Raw genomic sequence first — 6,618 nt, 5'->3', positions numbered from 1 at the left:
TACAACCTCGCCTGACCGTTTGGAAACTCCACGTAGTGCTGGGATTTTCTTGAGACAAGTGCAACTTCTTCACTCTTATGTTTCCAAAGGGGGTTCTCTGAAAATGAGCATGACGCTCATTTAGTTTTGATACGCTTTTGGCCATTAATTCCGAGTCAAAACTAGCGACTTGTCCAAGCAAAACCCATGACAACCGTCTCTGTGGCGCAATCGGTTAGCGCGTTCGGCTGTTAACCGAAAGGATGGTGTGTCAAGCCCACCCAGGGACGAAAGCTTTGTGGCGACCAGCTGCAGTTTTCTGACCCCAAAATGCTGAGGCCCGCCAGTGGAGCTTACTCAACAGAGTCTTACTCTAAAACAATACGGCTTTGCAAACACACTGAAAGAAAAGATGCCTTTGGCTTCTAAAGCGGGAGTTAAACCCGGACCGCTTGGGTGAAACCAGGAGTCAAAACTAGCCACTTGTCCAAGCAAAACCCATGACAACCGTCTCTGTGGCGCAATCGGTTAGCGCGTTCGGCTGTTAACCGTAAGGATGGTCGTTCAAGCCCACCCAGGGACGAAAGCTTTGTGGCGACCAGCTGCAGTTTTCTGACCCCAAAATGCTGAGGCCCGCCAGTGTAGCTTACTCAACAGAGTCTTACACACTGAAAGAAAAGATGCCTTTGGCTTCTAAAGCCGGGAGTTAAACCCGGACCGCATGGGTGAAACGAGGAGTCCTGACTGCTGGACCATGCCTGACACCTCAGCAAGTGCAATACGGACTGAAACTGTTTCCAAGAGATTAAGAATCGGAGTAGCGACCCCACATTTTCAATGCAAGTCGGAAAGACTTTTCATTTCTCTGCACGTGTACTAGCAGTGAACAACAGAAAGAAGAACTATGATTTGAGAAGTATAATCCTCGTTAGTAGGTTGGACAGTATCTCCGCATGTCACGCCGTAAGACAGAAATGATGAGGAGGCTCTTCCCAGACCGAGCTGAGCTGTCTGGGCTTGTGTCGGTACGTGCCAAGTTCTTCCGCCAAGCCTCCTCCGAAATGATTCCCCGACGGGGAGTTAAGCCTTTTCTTTGCCGCTTTCCAATAGCTTGGATGAGCTGGGTTTAAACATTCTAAAGAACAGCTGAAGAAGTGCTTGGCGCGGCTCTTTTTGAACAAATTGCAGTGCGTTGTTTGCCCGATTGAAGGCGTTCGCCACCAACACATCTCCAAAGCGAGCGGGAAGCAGTTTATTCAAGCCCCCCCCAAAAAGTTGGCTCGATCCGGATTCACTGAGACCACAACACAGAGTACTAACCAACCACACGATCAAAGCGAGCTAACAGACGGCTGCACAGGGCTCAGACGAGATGAAGTTTGCTCTTTCGCCTCTAGAGATACAAATCAGCATCTGAGCTTAATACACCGCAAACGTAGTCGGCAGGATTCGAACCTACGCAGGGAGACCCCAATGGATTTCTAGTCCATCGCCTTAACCACTCGGCCACGACTACACAGGGCTTATATGTCGTCTCGCATTCGTTTCGACAGGGACTTCCCCAGCGATGGCACCCTACAACCTCGCCTGACCGTTTGGAAACACTGACAGACAACGGCTGTCCGAGGCATCCAGCCCGGCTAGCTCAGTTGGTAGAGCATGAGACTCTTAATCTCAGGGTCGTGGGATCGTGCCCCACGTTGGGCGCCAGGGCTACCCCAGTCAGGGGCCCTTTCCAAAGGTGCCCCGTCCACCAGACCTAGTGCTGGGATTTTCTTGAGACAAGTGCATCTTCCTCACTCTTATGTTTCCAAAGGGGGTTCTCTGAAAATGAGCATGACGCTCATTTAGTTTTGCGACGCTTTTGGCCATTAATTCCGAGTCAAAATTAAGAATCAGAGTAGCGACCCCACATTTTCAATGCAAGTCGGAAAGACTTTTCATTTCTCTGCACGTGTACTAGCAGTGAACAACAGAAAGAAGAACTACGATTTGAGAAGTATAATCCTCGTTAGTAGGTTGGACAGTATCTCCGCATGTCACGCCGTAAGACAGAAATGATGAGGAGGCTCCTCCCAGACCGAGCTGAGCTGTCTGGGCTTGTGTCGGTACGTGCCAAGTTCTTCCGCCAAGCCTCCTCCGAAATGATTCCCCGACGGGGAGTTAAGCCTCTTCTTTGCCGCTTTCCAATAGCTTGGATGAGCTGGGTTTAAACATTCTAAAGAACAGCTGAAGAAGTGCTTGGCGCGGCTCTTTTTGAACAAATTGCAGTGCGTTGTTCGCCCGATTGAAGGCGTTCGCCACCAACACATCTCCAAAGCGAGCGGGAAGCAGTTTATTTAACCCCCCCAAAAAGTTGCCTCGATCCAGATTCGCTGAGACCACAACACAGAGTACTAACCAACCACACGATCAAAGCGAGCTAACAGACGGCTGCACAGGGCTCAGACAAGATGAAGTTTGCTCTTTCGCCTCTAGAGATACAAATGAACATCTAAGCTTAATACACCGCAAACGTAGTCGGCAGGATTCGAACCTGCGCAGGGAGACCCCAATGGATTTCTAGTCCATCGCCTTAACCACTCGGCCACGACTACTCAGGGTTTATATGTCGTCTCGCATTCTTTTCGACAGGGACTTCCCCAGCGATGGCTCTTACAACCTCGCCTGACCGTTTGGAAACACTGACAGACAAGGGCTGTCCGAAGCATCCAGCCCGCCTAGCTCAGTCGGTAGAGCATGAGACTCTTAATCTCAGGGTCGTGGGTTCGAGCCACACGTTGGGCTCCAGGGCTACCCCAGTCAGGGGCCCTTTCCAAAGGTGCCCCGTCCACCAGACCTAGTGCTGGGATTTTCTTGAGACAAGTGCAACTTCCTCACTCTTATGTTTCCAAAGGGGGTTCTCTGAAAATGAGCATGATGCTCATTTAGTTTTGATACGCTTTTGGCCATTAATTCCGAGTCAAAACTAGCAACTTGTCCAAGCAAAAGCACTTGAATTGAATTGCTCTTGTTTATGAAATGTGCTATAAAAAATAAACGTGTCTAGCCTATTACCTTAGAATGAGTTACTTCTATCTACATACAGCGCGGGTGGAGTGAGCAGTTGGTTACAATCCGCAACCTTGCCACTAGATTTCACTGACTGGACCTTTAAATGGATACTCCACACCCAAAAATGTAAAAATTCTGTCATGAATTACTCCCCCTCAAGTTAATCCAAACATGTATACATTTCTTTCTGTTGGACATGAAGAGAGATATTTGGAAGAATGTTTGGAAACTGTTTTAAGGTGGAAAACATAACAGAGACAAACCATGCACACCCTTTTCCCACTGACAACACCCATTCAGACACGGATGTGTCATCTTTGGACATGATTTCATATTAAAATAATTTGCCAAATCAAAATTCTAATTAAATATTAGAACAGTCTACCTTTAGTGGGACTTAAAGTAATGAACAAACTAGTCATCGACAGGTTCTTCTCAGTCTCTGATGTTTCAGCATCTTCTTCATAGTTGAGCACTTTCCAACATACTCAGAAACAAATTTATAGTATAAGGCAATGGAAGTCTGAGTGGCTTTGGATAAAAGCATCAGCCGAATGCATAAATGTAAATGTGTCAGAAATCTCCTGCCCCTAACCGTTACCGTGAGCTTCAGTTTATCAGGTATAAACAGTGTCGTCCATTTTGCAGAAAATGCTAAAAAATGCAAGACAATTCTGTTTTTATCCATATATATTTAGCATCATTAATTGTATTAAAAGCATTTTAAATTAACAATGTCATACTTGATCTAATATTTTGAGATATAATCAGTTCTGATATGGATCACAAGGAAAGGCAACTTTAGTACGTAAGTCTGCTATTTACACTATTTACCTATTTACCTGTACACTATTGTAATCTTCTTTAAACCACAACAGTGACACAAAACAGGCTGTTGGCAATCCCCTAACAATCTGATGTCACACTGTTTACGCCTGCCCATGACCGCTCACAGACTCCGCCTTATGAGCGCGTAGTTCCATCTACCGCCAATGACACGTTGTCAGCCATTTTCAGGCAAGAGCAGATGAAGCCACTAGCCAGCGACAAAAATGTCTATGAAACAACACATGTGTGCTGTTGTTGGATGTAAAATGGAACATAAACGGAGGCCAGGAGGAGACCTTTCCAACGAGCCCAAGTTTGGTCCCCTGCGACTTCGGTGGCCGGTGTTTAACGATCGAAAGTCCCGGCCCAGACGCCGAGAACTCAGCTTCCGGGCAAGAAGCACTTTTTTCAGGTCAACAAACCAACATAAACTGGTCCGTATCTCTGGTCCGGAAAGATTTAGAGAAACGAGCCAGGACTTGTTGGAAATGACCGCGAGTCGATGCAACCCCTAGGTCGGGAGCTAGAGCTACCTGTAGCCAGAAAGGTTGAAAAATCTATGCTCCGTGACCCGCTGGCCTGTCAGTATAATATGGATTTATTTCGTCCAAAAAATTATATTCTCAAGAGCGGATAAGTACCAGCTGTTCGCGATCAAGCTTCATCTCCGAAAGAAGTAAGTATAACACATCGTTTTGAAATCGCCTTTCTTAAATAATATGTTTAACACGTTAGCGGCTGTTGTTTACATGTTCACGGCTAAACCTGAGACTGTACATTGGTCCAAAGACATGTGTTATGTTGTAATGTTAGTAGTAAAACGCATAGTGCCCCTCGGTTTAGAAGACTTGTGACATTGTGACATTATTTCTGTAAAGCGTATTGAAAGAAAATTATACCAGTGTCTTTCTTGTTGAGTTCAGTGTTATGTCCTTTTCCATTTAATTCGTATTTATGAAGAAGGCATTAAGGCTATTTTTATTGCAGTTAGTGTGTGGTTTTGGTTGGACAAGGCTTTACAGACGTAATTGCGCTTTCTGCCATATAGCTTTCCTGTAACTCAGTGGTAAGAGCATTGCGTTAACAACGCAAGGTTGTGAGTTCGATCACAGGGGATTGCAAATACCTGTGTAAGATGTATAGGATAAAGCAATGTGAGTCGCTTTGGATAAAAGCATCTGCCAAATGCCTAAATGCTTGTCTTGCTGCATCCAAAGCACATATGTAAGGGCTCTATGTCATATTTTGGATACGGGGAGGGGACCAGAAGCTCATTTGCATTTAAAGAGACACACACCAAAACACCATGTTTTCCATTGCAGCCACAAATGGCAGTGTTCATCGTATTGTAATGAAAGATATGTGATGTATTTTGAGCTGACCGTTTACACAGACATTCTGGGAATACCACTGACTATTTTTACATTGCAGAAAACACCTGGATTTGCGGCCCTTTAAATGTGTTTGTGTACAAATTCTACTTTGAAAAAACTATTGTATTAACAGTGACATCCCCTTCTGTAAATAGCTTTATTGAACAGCGTGTGGCACACTTGAGCATTCATTTATTTTTCCAAAAAATGTATATTATGCAATTGGTAGAAATAACGGAAAATGTCACTTTGTGTCAGAACAATACTTTTCCAAAGGAAATATATAGTTCTACCAGAAAGACTCAGGAAACATAAAACGATATATGATATTTATCAAACATAGATTTAAATTATAATGTTAAAGATCTTTGAGCATAGGTCCCGTCCGATGAAGGAATCATAAAAAAATGATTCTGATGTTCCTGCCTGAAGATAAGGCAGGGGCGGAGCCTACCCCAGAAGAGAAGGTAAACAAAAATCAACGCACCGGATGATTCATCTCCCTGAGGTTCCTAAAGGAGAAAGTATGTGCCTGTCATTCATGGTTGAAACATGAACATGATGTTATATCATACTTCTATTGAATGTAGCAATCACAACATTTTTAAGGGTAAATAGTTGCATATCACTGTTTTTAACAGAACCTGCACAGGCTGAATGGGCTTGCAAAAGCACATAAAGAAAAGATAAAATAAACAACAAACATAAAAACGACAGAGCCTGCACAGGCTGAATGGGCTTGCACAAGCCAACAGAATTTCCAGAAGCCTGCACAGGCTGAATGGGCTTGCACGGGCCAACAGAATTTCCAGAAGCCTGCACAGGCTGAATGGGCTTGCACAAGCCAACAGAATTTCCAGGAGCCTGCACAGGCTGAATGGGCTTGCACAAGTCAACAGAATATCCAGGAGCCTGCACAGGCTGAATGGGCTTAAGCAAGCCGACAGAATTTACCCAAAGCATACGAAGGCTAATATGAGGCTTGCCAAAGCCGTGCTATAAGTAACCTATACTTAAGCCACCACCACCAGTAAATGCAAAGTAAGTTCCTTAAGCTTGTGGAGTACACCTGCTGAGCATCCAGTATGGTTTTAGAATCCAGGCTTATATAGGATTCTAATGGCATAAATGACCATCTGCTCAGGACCTTAATAGAAGAAGTCGGAATCCCACAGGCTGCAGAAGCAGCTGCGCCAATCCTAAATGGATTTTGCGTTGTTTGACCTCAAGCGAGTCCCAACTTCAGTGACTCGTAAAGCTGGTAATCAACTTGATCTTATCTACACACGCCATTGTTTCACCCATCACTCCCAGGCCACCCCGCTGCACAAGTCAGATCATTTCCTCATCACTCTTGATCTCGACTTAACTTCTCCAGACACTA

At 44.9% G+C, this 6,618-nt stretch overlaps 6 non-coding genes across 6 annotated transcripts; 4 read left to right on the top strand and 2 right to left on the bottom strand.

The window, feature by feature from the left end:
- Positions 1-195: 195 nt before the first annotated feature.
- trnan-guu (transfer RNA asparagine (anticodon GUU)) lies at positions 196-269 on the top strand. The gene has a single exon. It is a non-coding gene; the product is annotated as a tRNA-Asn (tRNA).
- Positions 270-488: 219 nt separating this feature from the next.
- Positions 489-562, top strand: trnan-guu (transfer RNA asparagine (anticodon GUU)). The gene has a single exon. It is a non-coding gene; the product is annotated as a tRNA-Asn (tRNA).
- An 851-nt stretch (positions 563-1,413) lies between these two features.
- Positions 1,414-1,495, bottom strand: trnas-aga (transfer RNA serine (anticodon AGA)). Its single transcript has one exon. It is a non-coding gene; the product is annotated as a tRNA-Ser (tRNA).
- A 118-nt stretch (positions 1,496-1,613) lies between these two features.
- Positions 1,614-1,686, top strand: trnak-cuu (transfer RNA lysine (anticodon CUU)). Its single transcript has one exon. It is a non-coding gene; the product is annotated as a tRNA-Lys (tRNA).
- An 808-nt stretch (positions 1,687-2,494) lies between these two features.
- Positions 2,495-2,576, bottom strand: trnas-aga (transfer RNA serine (anticodon AGA)). The gene has a single exon. It is a non-coding gene; the product is annotated as a tRNA-Ser (tRNA).
- Positions 2,577-2,693: 117 nt separating this feature from the next.
- Positions 2,694-2,766, top strand: trnak-cuu (transfer RNA lysine (anticodon CUU)). The gene has a single exon. It is a non-coding gene; the product is annotated as a tRNA-Lys (tRNA).
- The last annotated feature ends 3,852 nt before the right edge of the window (positions 2,767-6,618 follow it).

This window comes from Triplophysa dalaica, chromosome 5, assembly GCF_015846415.1.
Source record: "Triplophysa dalaica isolate WHDGS20190420 chromosome 5, ASM1584641v1, whole genome shotgun sequence".
NCBI classification, from domain to species: domain Eukaryota; kingdom Metazoa; phylum Chordata; class Actinopteri; order Cypriniformes; family Nemacheilidae; genus Triplophysa; species Triplophysa dalaica.
Note: the sequence above shows the minus strand (reverse complement) of the source record. Positions and strands in the feature narration are given on the sequence as shown.